Here is a 21,568-nt window from a genome sequence, read left to right on the forward strand (position 1 = left end):
TACAGCATTAAAAAAACTGATTCGAGAAAGAAAATTTTGAAGAATCAAAAAAAAAATATAACTTGTTTACCCTAGAGATTTTTGGAAAACTATTCAAATTAGGTGGTGCATCTACCATTTGCGTATCATCCATTAATTACGGGACAACCTGTATAATATATTCGATAAATAGTCAAGCGACTGTTTAACGAATCCTCTCGGTCTACATTAACCGTGGTTCTCTTAAGGCTTTACTTTATTTTATACATTTAACATTAAACCGAAAGCAGATAATCCATTTCCGGATGTCATACTCTTTGACTTTAAATATTGCTTGCTGTCACATACATGACGGTGTGCTTCGAATTTGTGTTCACGTCGGAACGAATTCTACAGTTCCACGGGAAATGAAAAATTATAATACGGGATCCAGTCGAGGAATAAGCTAATAAGAATGTATAATGTTCTGATCCGAGAGCAGGTCAACATTTTTGAGTAGGTATTTGAGGCAAGTTGAAAATTGTCTTGTACCTTTTCTGTTCTACTCTAACACAGACCAGGCACACGTGCACAAAGACTTTAACTAGGGTAGGCATTCGTGTAAAAAATTTAAAAACCTTATCTTCTGAATCATCAGGGTAGGCAAGGCAGTGTATTTTTGCATCTATGAAGTGCACGCCACTGAGTAGTGGAGCGGTTTTTTTATCTACAAAAGGAGGATTTAAAACAATTTTTTATACATTTATGATGAGTATGTAAGGAGTAAAAAAAAATATGCCAGATTATTAAGCCAGTTTCTTTAACTTCTGTCAGATGTTTATAAAACAAAAGTACAAACGAACAAATTAATGTTTTGATGTCACGCGATGGAGCCGGCACCCACACGGTGAACTCGTGAAATACTTTCGTCTCGTCTGTCTCATTTTAATGTGAAGGATATTTTAACAAAAAAAATCATCTCTTTGGAGATTTTATTATAGCCCCACTACGCTGCAGCCAGATCTTCAGTTCTGTGTTAGGGTAGTATAGAAAAGGTACAGGAGAAGTTTTCAGACTGCCTCAAATACCTACCCAAAAATGTTGACCAACTCTTGAACTATTCTGATTTGTGACGTGCACTAGACGGAGAGTATATTCTGTGCGCATGTTATGCGTCATCTTTCGTCGAAGATTAAATGAGAAAATATTTTTATCTAACTCGTTTATGAAACTTTACAACTAGCTCACAACTCCCATTGTGTGCAATTCTGTTTTTCAGTCCCGCAATGGACGAACTATAGATGGATTGATAGAATAGTCATTGATTTTTTTAGGATACGACTGTGTTATCCAGAATATAATCTACTCCCAATCAAAATTAGTGCAAATCTGTTCATTAGTTGTAGTGTCGTGACGGAGTAACAAACATACACGCTTACAGACAAACTTTCATCTTCATTAGTGTAATGTTTATTTCAACATGTTCTGCCATTGCGATAAATATTTTAAGGTATGTATTTTTGTTTAAAATTTAATCGTAATGCACACAGAATAGAGAATGATCCAAAATGCAATACAAGCCCCCCGGTAAAGCCGGTGAAACCCATAAACAATGCAAACGTCCCGCGCTCGTCTACTTGACATCCGCTCCTTAATGTTGCTTTTACAAATTTTTTTCATAATTTTCCAAACAAATAAAAATTGATTTTTTTTTTCCGTTCCCGTAGGAATACAGGGATAACATATAGCCTAAAACCTTCATCAATAGTATCTAACATTGAAAAATTTTTCCAAATTGAACCAGTAGTTCCAGAGATTAGTGCGTTCAATCAAACAAACGAACAAACTTTATAATATTAGTATAGATTATGCATTTCTTTCTTTTGTTTTTGTGTACAGTTTTTAAAATATTTAAAAACTTAAGACCCCATTTTGTTTGAATAACATTGGAAATTACTGATGCGACGCTGTGTGTGTCTCTTGTCTTACTGACTCGAGATTGTTTGCGTTTCTGAATTTGTATTTGGCATGGCTGTATCACTGCCGTATTCCGTGTGGACTTTCTGCCTATTATTCTTTAATCTGTGGTAATGTAAATCATTAAAAAAAATATTTTCAAGGTCAAGGCCTTTATTAGTCTAATTAAAGTTGTGAAAACCGGTTCAGGTACAAATATTGTTCATTGTTACATTAGTAATTTTCTATTTTTAATGATAATAAAATTAAAACACTTGTCATGCTTAAATACTAACGAAATTTAATTTGAGAACACTTATAAGAATAAAGATTCTTTTGTTAATTAATTGACGCGTGCCATCAAATATCTTATAATTTTAATTAAGTGAGAAAGAATACAATAAGGAACTTAAGCTAACTTATCCTAATAACTATACAAATCATGCCCACGTGGAATGGTGGCAAGAATACTGGCTGCATTTCCGCGCTGGACAGCCAGGCTGATCCTTTGCGCAAAAAATGAGCCAGCCCTTCTGTCACCAGTCGAGGCAACAAGCCGCGGTGAAATGGTACGGAAAAATTTTTTGGCACTGCGACTCCATGGCCCAAGGGTCTCCACGGCAAAAGGTACAAATATGTAACTCTCTGTCAGAGAGGCATACTTGAGCCACTTACCGGTTTCAGCTTATTATTAAGTTAATTATCAATTTCCGTATTGACGCGGGAAGATAAATTATGTACAGTGATTAACGATCACGCCCGAGGTGGCCGAGAAAATTATTATTAGCTACATCTAACAGTAACGATACAACTTCGATAATTAATATGCTTAGAGAAACAACTTTAGGCCGTAAATTAAAAACAGGCCCTAAGTACCTACGGACCTACGGAATTTGACTTTACAACAATTCGAATCGCTATCCAGGTCCTGGATTTCATCCTCGGCTGGGCCGATTGAGGTTTTCTTAATTTGTCCTCGTCTGGCTGGTGGCTTCGGCTGTGGCTAGTTACCACCCTACCGACAAAGACGTACCGCGAAGCGATTTGCGTTCCGGTACAACTGATGAAGTCGCGGGCGTCCGCTAGTTATATATAAAAAACTGATTAAATTTTACTTTGGACGTCAATCAACCCGTCCTACGTCTAAAGGACGCTTATTTTGACCGATAATAGACTAAACGATATTCCTTGGCCTTAGGTTATCCAAACAGGATCGATAGCGATAAGACCGCTAACGAAACTTGTCTTCCAAAATGTCATGAAGAAAAAGTGCTGAGGCCTTTAGCGTTGTATCAATGAGGGGTTGTGATTCAATTTGATCTACCTTTGGGCGGTGGGATTACTCGACTCCGAAGGACGAATGAAGGGTAGAAACTTAATATATTATTCTGATAAAAAAAGTTTACGGTTTGGTTAGGATCGAGCGAAAAATTATGTATATCTATCTATTGCTACAGCGTTTCAAATAACTGCAAAGATAAAGTTTGCTTGAATGCATAATAAAACATTCCAAATATAAATGTCACTCGGAAACTTTTGTAATATTTCAAAATTAAAAAAAAATGGATGACGAATTTCCACTATACTTGTAGTGTGTTGAAAATCGGACTTCGCTATAACGGTCTTTCTCAGAAAAAAAAGCCTATGAACGTGCAAAGAATGCTATTAAATCTTATCTTTGTGCGGTGACATAATTAATTTGCAATGTAAAACGTTTAATGTCAAACAGACCTATTAGCCTATTCACTAATTTGGTATTTATTAACAACCTATTTTTAGCAGGGTCAGAAGTGATTACAAAAATAAGAAAACTAATGTCGAACAATGGTTATGATTCACAACATTTGTCAGGACAACTTAATTAACAAATCAAACTGTAACCAAAATAAGACCCTAAAATGGCAGAGAATTACAATGAGTGAAGTCACACACTTATCCCAAGTATCCCATAAAGAATAAAGAATTACACAACAAGAGATGTGGACGCCACGAGCACACTGAAGCCATCCGTACCGCAAATCGTTGCAACGCGGCGATAACACTAATAAAATAATCATCAAATCCACTGACAAATGCCGTCTACCTACAGTATGTTATCGACGAAGCGTAAGCACCGGATGACATTACATAGAATCTCAATTTCGTATATATCAACACGTCAAAGTTAATGAATAGTAGGTACTTTTCTATTACTTAGTTATTATGTTTTCTGTGGTACAGTTACTTTGAAAATAACAAACATCTCCTTAGATATAATTATAGGAATATCTCAGTCTTAAATTAAGCATCAAGTTACATTGTTAAGGGTCAGAAATATACTCGTATTGTCTAGAGTTCTATCTCTAGCAGCCAGATTATTGTTATACCCACTTCTAACACGATTCTAAGATTTTCGCTTAGTGGGAAGATATTGGTCACTGATAAAACTCAAAAAAGTAGAAAAACAAAAATCTCTTAAAAACATGTACATTCTCTATGTTAAATCGAAATCCAGGATAATTAAAATCACAATGTCCATCGCACACATGTCGCTGTGTGTTTTAGAAATTGCCAATTTAATCGAGTAAATAAAATTGTCATTGGAATCAAAATGACTGCCTTTTATTTTCGGTTATACTTTTTTGTGATACAGGACAAGGATTAGAGCTTTCTTATTAAGATTAACTGATAACGGTATAACTACCTCTATGTTTATTTATTTGCTAGCGGACGCCCGCGATTTCATCCGTGTGAAATGCAGTTTTTACAAATCCCGCGGTAACCATGGATTTTTCCGGGATGAAAAGCTTATATGTTAATTAAGAGTAAAATCTATTTCTATTGAAATTTTCAGCCATATCGCTTTAGTAGCTGCAGCAGAAAGGAGGAACAAACATACACATTTACACACACACACACAAACTTTATATTTGTATAATATATTATTATTAACTATAAATATTAGTATAATATCCGGAACCGATGGCTTAACGTGTCTGAAGTAGGGGGGTATAGAATACCACTTACTTTGGCTGGGCTTAGAAATTTTAATGACATTTTCTTAGATGTAAGACTGGTTCAAGCTCAAAGAATAAGTATAATAACAAAAAAATTAAAATTTTGAAAAATCCCCGAAGGTCATGAAATTATTAATTACACTCTCAATCAAGTCAATTAATATTATCTTCCAGTGCGCTTTCATTTGAAACCCCACTCGAGTATAATTGCAGATATTCGGTTATTCTTCCCCCACTTTCAACCCCCAGAACTCTTAAACGGCTCAACCGATTTTCATCGAAAATGTCTAAGAACACTCGCCCATAAGTACTAAGTAGCCCACTAAATCGAAATGACATCATCCAATCGGAAGCTATGGTACCACTGACAGACAGACACGTCAAACTTATAACACCCCGCTTTTTGCGTCGGGGGTTAAAAAAAAGGTAGATACGTGAAAAATGCCGTTCCATTAGTGTAGTGGAAACTCGCGCTTACTCTTATGTTTTTAGGAAAGCGGAACTTTTGGACAGAATGAAAATGAAATTAAGTTCGTAATTGGGAAGAGCTAGATAACTTTATATATATTTTTGTCCCAGGACATCGCAAGTTTAACAACTGCTAATAAATTCCGAGTATCTAGATTATTGGGTTACAGCGGCGTGGGTGGATTTAAGTTGTCAGCGCCCGTTATTTTGAGAAGACGCTTTTAATTAGAGTGGTAAAGTAAAAATGGACTTGAAAAATTAATTTAATAATATTTGGTACACCAATGATAATTTTATACTAGTAGATAGGTTACGTCCTTACAAAATCACTGCAAAAAGTGATCCGAATTTAGGTACACCACTGAGCGCACACATGCACAAGTTTGTATTTAATTGTATTATATATTTATGTGTACACACAACTCGACATTGTAGATGATATTCAGGTAATATTTGTTTAAATAACGTTCGTTGTTAAATAAGCGACTAAATGAAATTAAGTCAAAGGAGATCATTCATTTTGGGCCCTTTTCGAAAGTGCCGGCCAACGAAAAAAAATAGCACGAATCGTTAGAACTAGTCATTTGGAGTAATAGTTAATATGGCATGAAAGTTGTGGGAGGGCTCTGAACCAAGTTATACAGGTTCGACGATTCGTTATTTCCATACATTTTGTCAATTTTCAAAAGTGCCCGCCAAGAAAAAAAAACTGGTACGTATCGTTAGAACTGTCCATTTGGAGCAATAGTTACTACGGCTCAAATGTTGTAGGACTGCACTGAACCAAGTTATACAGGTTCGATGACTCGTCACTTCTATACATTTTACTGAGTTTTGTAAGTGCCCGCAAACAAAATAATCATACGTATCGTTATAACTAGCCATTTGCAGCAATCTTTACTTTGGCATAAACATTGTAGTATAGCTTTGTGTCGAGTTATACAGTTTCGATGATTCGTCCAATCCATTTATTTTATTGATTTTTAAAGTACCGTTTAACAAAAATATGGTACTTATGATTAAAACTGCCCATTTGGAGTAATAGTTAGTATGGCACAAATGTTGCAAGATTGTTCAGAACCAAGTTATACAGGTTCGATGTCTCATCACTTCAATGTGGATGGAGTTTTGCAAGTTACAAAGTAAATGCTATTTATCGTTATAACTAGCCATTTTCAGTAATAGTTACTATGGCATAAACGTTGTAGTATAGATCCGAATCAAGTTATGCTGTTTAGATGATTCGTCACATCCATATATTTTACTGATTTTTTAAAGTACCGTTCACCTAAAATATGCTACCTAACGTTAAAACTAGTCATTAGGAGCAATAGTTAGTAACACGTTGCACACGCTTCAAAAAAAATTTTAGTACTGAAACAAGTTATATAACTTTCATTCATTGATTTCCAAAAAAGTTGGAAAACATAAAAGCAATAATATAAAATATAGAAATAATGATTCTAAGCATTTGCACAAATTCAACATTATGGTGCAAATGTAACTAAAAATTGTGTTATTGTGCATTGAGAGAAATAAAAACGTTTTATTAAGTTCTTCAAGTAATGGTAATTTCGGTTTACAAGCTTGAATAACATAACAAATACACGCACAACGGCGAATCACATGTCTAAGTGCAGAAACGGTCCAGAAGGAAGAACATAACAAATAATGATGACACAGCTCTCAGATGACATTTATTTCATATTGTTAGTTAAGTATTCATCATTATTACCTATATATTGTTCCCCATTACATTCAGATATCAACAAAAACATAAGTGACGAATCATCGAACGCAAATAACTTGGATCAGAGCAATCATACAATGTTTCTGTCATACCTACCAACTAACTGTATTGCTTAAATCGATAAAATGCGTAGAAATTAAGAATCATTGCACTTGTATAACATGGCTCAGAGCAGGCCTACAACGGTTGTTGTACTATACTAACTATTACTCCCCGTTCTTATTACAGCCAGTTCTAATGATACGTACCATTTTAATGGTTGGCACTTAAAAATCAAGAAAATGTATGGATATTACATATAGTCACACCTGTATAACTTAGATCAGAGCATTTATACAACGTGTCTGCCATAGTAACTGACAAAGTATGTCTAAATGATCAGTTAAAATGATACCTGTAAGAATTTTATTGGCAGGCACATTTAACCTGTATAACTTGGTTTAGAGCAACCCTACAACATTCGTGTTATACTAACTATTGCCACAAATGACCAGTTAAAACGATACGTATCATTAATATTGTCGGTGGGCACTTACAAAACTCGATAAAATGCATATAAGTGACGAGATATCGTATATACCTTTATAACTTGGTTCAAACCAAACCTACAGCATTCGTGACATACTAAATATTACTCCAAATGGGCAGTTCTAACGATAAGTGCAGTGATAAGTGCATATTTTTGTAAAACGGCACTTTGAAAACCAATAAAATATATGGATTTGACGAATCATCGAAACTGCATAACTGGACACAGAGCTATACTAAAATGTTTATGCCATAATAACTATTGCTACAAATGCTAGTTACAACGATACGTATTATTTATATTGTAGGTGGTCACTTACAAAACTCAAAAAATATGCATAGAAGTGACGAGTCATTGAACCTGTATAACTTGATTCAGAGCAATCTTACAACATTTGTGCAATACTAACTATTATTCCAAATGGGCAGTTCAAACGATACGTATCAGTTTTTTTTCTTAGCGGGCACTTTTGAAAACTGACAAAATGTATGGAAATAACGAATCGTCGAACCTGTATAACTTGGTTCAGAGCCACCTGACAACTTTTATGCCATATTAACTATTGCTTCAAATAGCTAATTCTAACGAGTCGTGCCATTTTTTTTTGTTGGCCGGCACTTTCAAAAAGAGCCCAAAAATGTATGGAGCGTGAATGATCTCCTTTCCACATTTGTCCGTCTCAGTTTTGATGCGCTAGTATCCTATCTCTAATCTATACTTCTATACCTATCTATACTTATAACTAAACTCTAGCAAGTCCTCCCTAACTCAATTTTTGTTGGGTGAGCATTATATAATCGATACTGAAGCTAAAAATATATTTTTTTGATTTTTTGTCAGTCTGTCTGTCCGTGTTTTTTTTTATTATTCGGTTATTTATAGTGTTATTCGTGTATCACGCAAAATGAAACTTGGCACGATTTAAGACCATAATACGAAAAAGGTTATAGGATACTTTTTATAGCGAAAATAAAATAAGAAGGGGGTGAAATAGGGGTTTAAAGTTTGTACGGTAAGTCCTTCTGAAAAAATCCGTCTACTGAAAAATTAATATATTTAATATTTACCAACACCGTCTTCAATACTTAGTGAATGACTGTTAAATAGTTTTTTTTTATTAGTGTTTTGTATTATATTTTATTAACATTGTTAAAAATCTCTCCCGCTCCCACCGGTGGTTAGGGCTCCAGAATAAGGAGCCTCCTAAAAATTTGCGCCGTCTCAAGAATCACTGCCTTCTGTATCCGACCCTTAATCCTCTTTCTTAAGGTGTTGGTAGGCTTTCACAAGACCATTGAGTGTAACGATTCGGAAAAATAATAGCTTACTCAACATTCCACATCCCCGTCAAGTTTTATTTCAATTTATTATTGTTATTTCATTTAAAAATCAAAAAATCAAAAGATCTCTCTGTCGAATCAACAGGACAAGTATAAAAATGAAATATACTTTTCACTGACAAAAAATGACTAGGTAACTAAATTAAAAACACTAGCAACTGTAACTCGAGTAATAAATAAAATTTGCCTCGCACAAAATCCATGACCTGGTTTAATAGATACCTGATACGAGGGCGATATTTTTTGTCCCGGTAAAATATTTTAAGTCTCGCGGGGAAACTGTTATACTACGTAGACATTTTTTGAGCTCAGCTTTGTGGTAAGTACTCTCTCTATCTATCTCTCAACGATAAGCTCACTTCATCATTGTCTGCCTATTTTAACGGCACCTTAGGGCCTCCTTATTTATTCTTTACAAGTTAGCCCTTGACTACAATCTCACCTGATGGTAGGTGATCACTGATCATGCAATCTTAGATGCGAGCTAACTTGTTAGGAGTATGATGAAAATCCACACCCTTTCGACTTCTACACGACATCGTACTGGAGCGATAAATCGCTTGGCGGTACATCTTTGCCGGTAGGTAACTACGGCCACGGTCGAAGACTCCCACCAAACTTCATTCGGCCCAGCAGGGAGATTGATCCCAGGACTTCCCGTTTTGTAACTCCACTGCACATACCATTACGCAACGGAGGCCATAAATGGGAGAGGTTATGGAGCTTAGATCCACCACTCTGTTCCAATGCAGATTGGCGGGCCAGATATTGTTATAAAATTAATTAACAACCACTATAAGACGTTTATGATAATAATCGGGCCTGACGACTTAACGTGCTCTCCGAGGCAACGCCACCAACTTAAATAATTGAAATTCGCTACTTTCTAATAAAACATTTTCTGAATAAGGTAACCACTTTGAACCACTTTTCCCCATAATAATTTAAAAAAAAACACAACGAACCAGCAGCCAGTTAAGACTTACAGATATTACTCAAAGAACGTAACGGGTTACAGCATGTGACGTCATGAGTTAAGCTCATATATCAGGGCGCCTATGTGGAGGGTACTTCAGCGCAGCTGTTTACGGTCAATGTCAATTGAGCGACGGTGAATACATGCTGGAAAGAAGGAAAATAAAATGCTGCTGGCTGATTTTTCATCGATATCAAACCCTTTATAATTTAGTTCCAAATATACCGCCAAGCGATTTATCGTTCCGGTACGATGTCGTGTAGAAACCGAAAGGACTTCCATCTTAAGTTGCATCATCACTTACCATCAGGTGAGATTGTGGTCAAGGGCTAACTTGTAGAGAATAAAAAAGAAGCCATGTAAAGTTTAAAAGCCAGACAATAATTTTAAAAATTACTGTTTTGCTTTTTCTTAGTAGATATTATAATGATATTACCTCATTTATGTATTTGTCCGTTTTTTAAATATTAACAATGTTAATAAAACAGGAAATACCAGAAATACAAAACGTAAAATATTCAGTCCTCCTGCGGGATATTTGAGTGTCCCAACAACCGGTGGTCAGGGATCCAGAGTGAGGAACCTCCTCACAATACGCGCCGTCTCAAGAATCACTGCCTTCTGTATCCAACTCTTGATCCAACAGTTAAGTAAAAGCTTCTTATGGTGTTGGTCGAAGCTTTTCGCTATAAGACCATAGACTGAAATTATCGGAACAATAATAGTTGACTGAAGAACGTTGTTATTATATACTAGCGGACGCCCGCGACTTCGTCTGCGTGGAAATCTATGTAAACTTTCAAGCCCTATTTTACCACTTAAGAGATTCATTATTAGATATTTCGTATTTTTTTATGATTTATGAAAAAAAATTTAAAACTGTAACTCTAAAAATGAAGGATTTTCCATATAAACTTTCATCCCCATTCCCCTTCTTATTTTATTTTCGCAATAAAAAGTACCTATCCTATAACCTTTTCCGTACTGTGATCTTAAACCGTGCAAGTTTTATTATAATTCATTCAGTAGTTTCAGCGTGATGCCCGACAAAAATAACGGACAGACAGACAGAAATAAAAGTCGAAAAAACAATATTTTTAGCTTCAGTATCGATTATATAATGCCCCCAACAAAAATTTTCAAAATATCTTCAATGTAAATGTACAAAATGTACATAATTTGTATTATAAGTATAGATTCTAGATGGCGCTGGCGTCCGTTATGCCACGGTAACGTTTGGTGTTACAAATGGTATAAGTAAAATCTCAAATTACGAATATAGAATTCGACCAGTTTTATTATAAATATAGATATAGAATATAGATATTATTCTTGTTGAATAAAACAAGCCACACAAAACAACATCATTACCATATTATAACACGGTAATGAGAATTTGCGGCAACGTGCACGCATGAGATATAAGCGGCTCTGGAATAACTGCACAATAAACTTCTACTCCACATTTCTCGTCTAAAACATATTATATAATATACTATATGTGCAATATACCTTCACAAAGTTGTATAATATTATATTAGTAATTATGACTTCCTTTACAGAGCAACATGACTCATCAAAATGTAAATGAACGCTTGTTAACTGCTTAAAGCGACAACGTTAACACACGGTAATGAATGCCAGTAAACATGCATTACGCCATGATAGCCCAGTGGATATGACCTCTGCCTTTAATTCGGAGTCAGTACGTTCGAATCCGGTCCGGGGCATGCACCTCCAACTTTTCAGTTGTGTGCATTTTAAGAAATTAAATATCACGTGTCATGCATACCAGAGAATTTTCTTAATTCTCTGCGTGTGTAAAGTCTGCCAATCTGCATTGGTCCAGCGTGGTGGACTATTGGCCTAACCCCTCTCGTACTGAGAGGAGACTCACACACACAGAGATGAGAGGGTTGACAATGATGATGATGATGATTTGGCTCACTGTTGAGCACAAGTCTCCTCTCCGAATGAGAGGGGTTAGGCCTTAGTCCACCACGCTGACCCAATGCGGATTGGCAGACTTTACACACGCAGAGAAATAATAAATTCTCTGGTATACAGGTTTCCTCACGATATTTTTCTTCAACGTTTGAGACACGTGATATTTAATTTCTTAATGCACATAATTCAAAAGTTGGAGGTGCAGGCCCCGGACTGGATTCGAACATACGCCCTCCGAATTAACACTTTCGCTGCGTTATGGCGTCGATTGACCTCGTACCGCATCCTAATTAACTACTAAAAACATAGACTTTCCTGTGGTTCGAAGAGCCTAAATTGTATTCAGTTTAGAATAGACAACAGATGAATATATTTAGGATGTGCTATCCGTCTCAAGGGGTTAAGGGGAAGAACGACACTAACATCTAGTCCAGTGATTCCCAAAGTGGTCTATATCGACCCCTAGGGGTTTATGACAAACTGCAAGGGGTCTATGTCATCGAAACAAAATTTGGGGGTCTATTAAATGAAAATGGTTTCCACAAATATTGGATCATAACACATACTGATAGTACCTATTTTTTACATCATATTATCTTATAATATCAAAACATATACATTATTTTAAAAGTAACTATGAAGTAAAAATATTATTATGTTTTTAAAATTGTGTAAGTTGTAGGATCATCATCATATCAGCCGATGGACGTCCACTGCAGGACATAGGCCTTTTGTAAGGACTTCCAAACATCACGATACTGAGCCACCTGCATCCAGCGAATCCCTGCGACTCACTTGATGTCGTCAGTCCACCTGGTGGGGGGTCGGCCAACACTGCGCTTACTAGTGTAGGATACAGAAAATCAATATCAAATAAGTAGGGGGTCTACCCAACACGGAAAAACATGGCAAGGGATCTACAACACAAAAAAGTTTGGAGAACTCTGATCTAGTCGAACCGAAATGTCAACCTCATCTGCACGTGCACGCGGTGCCCCCTGCTGGACAACGGACAAGGCTCTGGCGATCGACCAATAGCGGGATACCCATCTGGGAAACCAGGTGGACGAGACTACAGCGACCTTTGAGTAAAAATAACTCCTAAAATGTCTGGTGCAGAAGGCAAGGGATAACCACTGCACTATTTTCCCAAGAGAGAAATGGTAGAATGTAACTCAAGGGACCCCGCAGGAGGTTAGGATCTTACCAGGACCACGATCTTCAGTAATGAAGGAACGACTGTAGATAGAGATCCAAATCAAAGGCAGAGAATAGAATAGAATCTCTTTATTTGTCCACACACAAATAATGAAATAAAAATAAACAAACAGAACATACAATACATACATCTGGTCGTGGACAAAAAAGGTATCCACCTCAGCTCAATGCCACAGCGAGCTGTGGCGCTGGTTTTCAGGTGAAACCTTGTGAGTTCATGGACGTGTCTACGTGACGTGTCTTAACTTAAAACGTATACATGATTACATATTATATAATTTATACTAAGTAAAATAAAATAATGAAACAAAAAACAAAAAAGAACAGAGTAAAAAAAAATAATAACAAAATTAACATAATAGGGAAAGTAAATTAACAGGAAAAATCAAACACTAAATACGAGTCAACCCGTAAAGTGAACGATCTGCCGCCACCATAGTATTGTAGTAGAAGAAAAGGAATTAGTATTAATTTTGGTCATATCCAGAGGTCATATCCACTGGGCTATCACGTCTCATTCACATTCAATCTCAGACCAATTATTGTATAGGACCTGTCTCGCTAGACGTGACTTTTCTGTCAAAGTATATGATCAACGATCTAATGCGATTATAGAAACTGTCTCTATAGTATCGATGTTAAATAGTTTTAATCGTGTTCGTCGGTTAAAGAACTCCGTAAAAATACCTTTTTGTGTAATTGAATTGTGTAAAAAACGGGCAAAAACTTCTAGTTTAGTATACGATATATACCAAATCTAAGCTCGTTTTCTTCAGAAAATGACAGACAATTTTGACTATGAGTGCGATACAGGTCATTCTATAATTGGTCTGAGCATTCAATACATTATATTTCTATTATATCACAGAGTGGTAATGCACGAGCATAAAACAAATGCCAACATCTTCGCTGTGGAAAATAATAAATGAAATATAGGCTGGCGCGTAAATAGGTCACAGATAGTTCGATAGCGCCGTAGGTATAACGGCCTATTGGTGTGGCTGTGATTGCTTCATCAGAGCAATGTACGGTCTTCGTAATTAAAGGCGATCAGAGCCGAGTATAGCACGCTATCATTCATTTAATTAAAACATACAACTGAGGGAATATATAGCTTAAACCCACCTCAATGCGGTTATTAGGCTTACGGTGGTAATGTTTAGTTTGTATCTATATATTTTTTTTACTATTTACAACTTTTCAGTCCCTTACGTAGCCCTTGATTACAATCTCACCTGATGGTAAGTGATGATGCAATCTAAGATGGAAGCGAGCTAACTTGTTAGGAGGGGAATGGAAATCCGAACCCCTTTCGATTTCTGCACATCAGGGTTAGTAGGGTGGTAACTAGCTCGGCCGAAGCCTACCTCCAGCCAGACCTGGACCAATTAAGAAGACCTCAATCGGCCGAGCCGAGGATCGAACCCAGGCCATCCGTCTTTTAAATCCACTGCGCCACGGGGCTCGTTAACAATTAGGTGATATAATGATGACTATCTTAATTATTGATTGTAGTGAGAGGGGCTAGCCCAATAATCCACCACGCTGGCCCAATGCGGTATTGGCAGTTACCTCACACACGCAGAGAATTAAGAAAATTCTCAGGTATGCAGGTTTCCTCACGATGTTTTTCCTTCACCGTTTGAGATACGTCATATTTAATTTCTTAAAATGCACACAACTGAAAAGTTGGAGGTGCATGCCTCGGACCGGATTGAACCCACACCCTCCAGAATCGGAGGCAGACGTCATATATGTAGATTATAGGGGCTATCACGGCTCTCCATTCGCATTTATAATATTTACTTTTACTTTAGTTCATTATATTATTTTTCATGTATTTAGAATAGCCTAAACAAACAAAAGCTATAAGCTAGCCATAGTCGAGTAAAATGTTCGCCTTAAATAATTCCGATTCAAATAAATTTGGCTCAAATATTATTGTTATTCTCGGGGCTTCGCAAAGTATGCTTAAATTTGCTCTTTGTGGAACTTTCGCGAAAATATTGACTTTATTTCTATGAAATAGGCCGCCATGTTCTTTTTTTATGAAGAGAAAAAATACTTTTATGATACCTGTAATAAATTACAGGTGCCAGTTTTAATTACTGGTAGGTAAAGTAGGTACCATTTACCGGTAAATAAAACAATACTTTCTTTATTTGTATTGATATTTTGTATTGACGGGCTCCGTGGCGCAGTGGTATGCGCAGTGGATTTACAAGGTCCTAGGTTCGATACCCGGCTGGGCCGATTGAGGTTTTCTTAATTAGTCCAGGTCTGGCTTCAGTCGTGGCTAGTTACCACCCTACTGGTAAAAACGTACGTAAGATCGTAAAAAGAGAATGGACGTGTCACTTACCTGCAGGCCCAGGTGAGAGCGTTAGAATCTCCAGCATAAAAAGTAATATTAATTAAATTAAATTAATAAATATACTTAAACAATACACATCACTATCTAGCCCCAAAGTAAGCATACAGAGTAGCTTGAGTTATGGGTGCTAAGATAGTTGATATTATAATATTAATATACAATTATATACTACACATAAATACTTATATAATGTATAAATACACACAGACACTGGAAAACACCCATGTTCATCACACAAATATTTTCCAGTTGTGGGAATCGAACCCACGGCCGTGGATGCAGAAAGCAGGGTCACTACCCACTGCGCCACGCGGCCGAATATGTAAAAAAGTGATTGATAATGTTATTTTTTCCCGTAATTACTCATTATTTTACTTTACACAGCGATAATTTTATTTGCATACGAATACAGATGATATTTGCGCGAGCAAACGGAGCGAAATTGTGTTTCACTTGTTAAACTCCACCGGAGCTTCCAACAAAGACAATTTAAGGAGCAAACAGAATCCTATTGTTTTATGAAAACCATTTCGGGGGGCACCCAGTCAACAAAGGTCTTCTTATCACAGCGTGTCTACAGTCGAGTAAGTACCAGGATTATAATGTTAAAGGGGAAATTTTGTTTCAAGTTTTGGATTGGTTTATCATTATCAGCACACATTTATGTAGTAGCAGAGCCCAAAGGGGGATTTTGGTATTTACTCGAGCTTGGCTTGTTAACATAAGGATATCTTGCAAAACGTTGAGTTCTTGCTGGAGGCTTCAGCCGTGGTTATTTACCACCCTACCGGCCTAGCCGGTAATCGAACCCGGGACCTCCGTCTTGTAAATCCACCGCGCATTCTACTGCAAGCGTACCTATGGTAGGATACCATATTGATTTATTTTCAGCCTATATGGCTGAAAATAAACCAGTGCTCTGTCTGGCTATCGTAGGCTTTTAGTATACAAAAAGTACTTTATAGGTAGAAGGAAAGAAAGAATTTAAAGATTTTTTAAAATAGATGACAGATATAGCTGTAATACCAAAAATATGTAATTAACAAAAATTTGCTTCCACTTCAAGACTAAGTAAAATTAGCCAAATTTGAAAAATGGTGATTTAAAATTACGCCATAAACAATATTAAGTTACGTCCCCGGGAATAATGTATTCGCAGAGGCTTTCGATGAAATCAGAACCGAAATAATCTAGAATGATAAACGAATTACATTAACAAGATAAATATTCCGACGAAAAAGAACTGTCAGACCGAATTCATACTTCATTTCGCTAATGTCAGGACATTACATTGTAGCTACCTACTCTTTTTTTTTGTTTTACATTACAGGGCGTAGCTCAGTAAAAAATTACAATACGAATGACAAAATAATTGGATAAAGCTTAATTAAGGTATAGCCTGCCGACCTTTTAACTGTTCTAGAAAAGTAAGAAACAATAAAAATAAAGTTTAACAACTACCCGACTACGTAAAAAGAGGTACGAAACAAGAAAATATTTCAGATCTAAATAGGGACATGCATAGCCTTAATAGCTCAAGGGTAAAGCGGTCGGACTCGTCACCGAGGGGTGGTGATTCGATCCCCGCCCCGTTGGACTATTGTCGTACCCACTCCTAACACAGGTTTTCCCGACTAGTTGGAGGGAAATGGGAATATGAGTCATGTTAAAAAAAAGAAAATATAGAAAATATTCTTTTAAAAAAAATAAAGTACACTATTTGTAGATCAAATAAGACAACGTTCTGTATACATATCTCTAAAAGGTTCTTAAGTAAAGACAAAGTTCCCTATTCGAAAGTTACATTATTTTTCATCGACATCACCGCCCAAATCCCTTATAAGAAATAACGTAGATAAAACCTTCGTCGAGTTATTGATCTTGCCATTATTATTTGGTAACTCAATGCTTCTGATAAATGAACCGTATTAGGGAATCAAATGGAATGAAAAAGAAAGTTCGTTTCACGGACTTTGATAGCGATACTTTAACTAATATTTTACAGATGACAAAGGAAAAGATATTTTTATTCAAAATTGAAGTGAGAAGCTATTCTATAATAATACTTTTATAACTCGGCAGAGTAACTGAATTTATTTCTATCTCTCTCAGAGAGATAGAGACGAATTCGAAACTCTGTGTCAATAGAAAATCGACAATGTGGTGAGGTGGGCAAAGGAGGCAAAATACGTAGCAGGTATAAAGCCTGGTGTATATGTATGAGCTGATAATACCTATAAGGCTAAAACACAGTGATATATATTATATCGTTGGGTTCTTTACTGTAGAATTCAGGAGTTATTAGGTACTCTAAAACTATCCATAATAAAGCCCAACTACAACATAAACTTTTCAGTTGTGTGCATTTTAAGAAATTAAATATCACGTGTCTCAAACGGTGAAGGAAAACATCGTGAGGATAACTGCATGCCAGAGAATTTTCTTAATTTTTGTGTGTGAAGTCTGTCAAATCCGCATTGGACTCCTAAAATATATTATTGTGATTTCAATGTACATATTAATGTACATATTATATGCTCTAAAAGGCCAAAAAGTATTCATACTAATAGTAAATATAAAATATTTTAAAATTTCGCTCAAATTTCAATTTAAAATGGAACAACAATTTAAAGGGAATTTCATGACAAATATTATAATTAAAATTGGAAAATATTTTAACAGAGTAATGTTATTATAGTATGTAACTACAAAAACCTGGAATGATAGCATACCTACTATTAATTGGATTTTAACAAAAACAATTTTAACAATAATTATATTTTATATTATATATACTCAAGCCTTAATACATACTTACGGTACGTAGGTACTTAAGGTACGTAGGTACGTAAAACTTTCCCTCATTTGAACCGATTTCGAGTTCGTGTTCTAAATCGAATGGTTACGGTGAAATTAGGTACACCGTAACGTATACCATTCGATACTTAAGCCATTAATAATAAAATTATAAAATAAAAATATTTGTCTTATCTTTGCACGTAGCTAACCATTGCAACGCAACGCAACGCAACCAACGCACTCGCGTTACAGTTTTTAAATATGTTTTTGACAATACGAGCCAAAACGCCTGTCGGTCATGATGGTCTATATTTGAACGGTTTCATGACGTCACTATAACAAATCGCTTGCAAACGGAGCGTTTGACAAAAATATTAACTAACAATTAGTTTGACGTTTAGTACATCAAGTAACATTGTGACGTCAAAAAATGGACGACAGAGTTTTGAATATTTGAAAAAAAAAAACATGATTTTTAAATTAAGTAGAGTCGTGATAGCCCAGTGGATATGACCTCTGCCTCCGATTTCGGAGGGTGTGGGTTCGAATCCGGTCCGGGGCATGCACCTCCAACTTTTCAGTTGTGTGCATTTTAAGAAATAAAAAATCACGTGTCTCAATCGGTGAAGGAAAACATCGTGAGGAAACCTGCACACCAGAGAATTTCTTAATTCTCTTTGTGTGTTAAGTCTGCCAATCCGCATTGGGCCAGCGTGGTGGACTATTGGCCTAACCCCTCTCAATCTGAGAGGAGACTCGAGCTCAGCAGTGAGCCGTATATGGGTTGATAACGACGAGCAATCCTTAACTTTTATTAATTAATATCGATATATTTCGGACCCATAATCCATGTACTATGTGAAATGAAATTGTATATATTAAATTTGATATGAGTCAACACATCAGTATTGTCTTCAAAAGCAAGTTATCATACAAAACAAAAAGTTCCATAAGTGTGTTCTATATATTTTTATCAAAAAGAGAACCAAACGGAAACATTTCAGCAACTTCCGGCCCTTAAAAGAAACATCTTAGCGTACATTTTCAGCAGTTGTAAGCGCGAAAGCGATTCGCAAACGCTAGCGAGCCTTTGTTTTTATCTTTGCATTGTTTTGATCCAACGAACGGCGTCGAGAGTGATTTAGGTCAAAGTAAATGCCCTAAAGGTGTATACCCACTGTAGATATTTTAACAAAATTTCATTTTATTATTGGTGTGTCTAACAGCTAAACTAGCAAACGGCGGCTTTTTATAATATGTAGTGGCAATAAACTAGACTTTCTATTAAACTCAATTTGGTTTACGTATCTTTGTTGATAATACAATAATATGATATTTTATCGTTGCATTGTATTGATTTTTTTTTTATTCTTTACAAGTTAGCCCTTGACTACAATCTCACCTGATGGTAAGTGATGATGCAGTCTAAGATGGAAGCGGGCTAACTTGTTAGGAGGAGGATGAAAATCCACACCCCTTTCATTCTTTGGCCTAACCCCTCTCATTCTGAGAGGAGACTCGAGCTCAGCAGTGAGCCGGGTTGATACGGAGTAACGAAAATTTTTTAATGTAATGTACATACTCATGTTTGTAAGGTTTCAAGTCGAAAACAAACTCAGGGAACACACTTATAGCTGTAATTAATTATTACGGCGACGATTTCAAATTATTTGGAGCATTATTAATTAGACGAGCGCATAGCGACGCGGGCACAAGTCCAGCATCGAGGGGCGGGATTATACCGCGTCACAAGCTATTACCGTGAACCCTACAAATAGGGTTGCCACACGAAGTATTTTAGTAAAGAAAAAAAAGAAAGAAAGATCTTTATTTTTAAGTAATGCCACATATTACATTCTTAAATTCTAAATTATTCCACAGTTTAATTTTCCACGCAAAAAGTGGAGCAATAAAAGAAGAATGCTTTGCAATATGTTGCATAAACTAGAAAAAGGCCCTTACTTAGCATTTTGCCACATACTTCCTAAACAAAAAAGAAGTACCTATGCAGAACTGATTTTCAGTTAGTACCCAGTTCAGGTGCCAAAACAAACCTAAATTAGATATTATTGGTAAAGAATTTCAGCTAATTTGGAAAGCAAGATCGTAAAACAGCGGTTTATTGAAGTACAAAATGATTTTTTTTAACTCCTCGATATTAACAAATCTAGCTAGAAAAATGTTTTTATGTTCAGATTTTCTTATACTTAGAATAAGAAAACACAGATATAGATGAAAAAATGGGCAAAAAATGTTTTGCACCGATTGATATCAACTTTTGACACACCAATTGATTTATTGCATATCTTGCAAAATTGTCTACTGAATTGGTTATGCATTCACTGAGTTCCTTTATATTTAAACTTTCATTTTGTAAAAAAGTATCTAATTCTTATATATTTTCAGAAAAATAGTGTAAATTACGGCTATCTATGCCAAAATTTTTGATATAATTTTATATCATTATCATTTACATAATAAACACGTAAAGGTATCAATTCCCAGCCAGCCGACAACCCTACAAGGCTCAGTCGCACGTAACATCATCCTATGTGCTAGCTTGTACGTTACAACTGAATGGCTTGTCTATGTCTATCGATTGTGAACAATTGCGGACAACAATCGTACATTGTAATTTAAATAACACACATTTCGAAATAATATCCTCATCACTAGCGGCGTGCGGTGCAAATATGTACATACCCTGTGGACTCATCATTAACCTGTATTTTAGAAGGAATTCTTCAATTTTGTACAGTGCAATTATGTATAGTGCCCACCATAGTTGAAAACCTTGTGCACGCCACTGTTCATCACTATCAGCCTACTTTAAAGGCACACTATAGTGCCGGGCCTCCCTTCGTATAGCAGATATGGAGGGGTAATATTAAATTCTATCATTATTTGCAACCCATTTTCGGATCACTGTTGAGCACAAGTCTCCTCTCAGAATGAGAGGGGTTAGGCCATTACCACCACGCCTCTCTTCTACCTTACAGGAGACGACCACTTTCAGATGAAAGTGGTCGTCTCCTGTAAGGTAGAAGAGAAGGCCTGGTCTTGTAATTGACCGTTACAATCGGCCGATAATTCCGATAAATATGAGAATAATGTTGACCTAATAAAAAAAAATTAAGCTCTTATTTCAAGCCTGTGTTATGCTTTATATGCTTAATTTCCTTTTTAAAGGCTTTATTAAAGAAACAACTTAGTAGAACAACCAACAACTTAATGCGGAGTATCTTAATATTCCAAGA

The sequence above is a fragment of the Bicyclus anynana genome, chromosome 5 (genome assembly GCF_947172395.1).
Source record: "Bicyclus anynana chromosome 5, ilBicAnyn1.1, whole genome shotgun sequence".
NCBI lineage: Eukaryota > Metazoa > Arthropoda > Insecta > Lepidoptera > Nymphalidae > Bicyclus > Bicyclus anynana.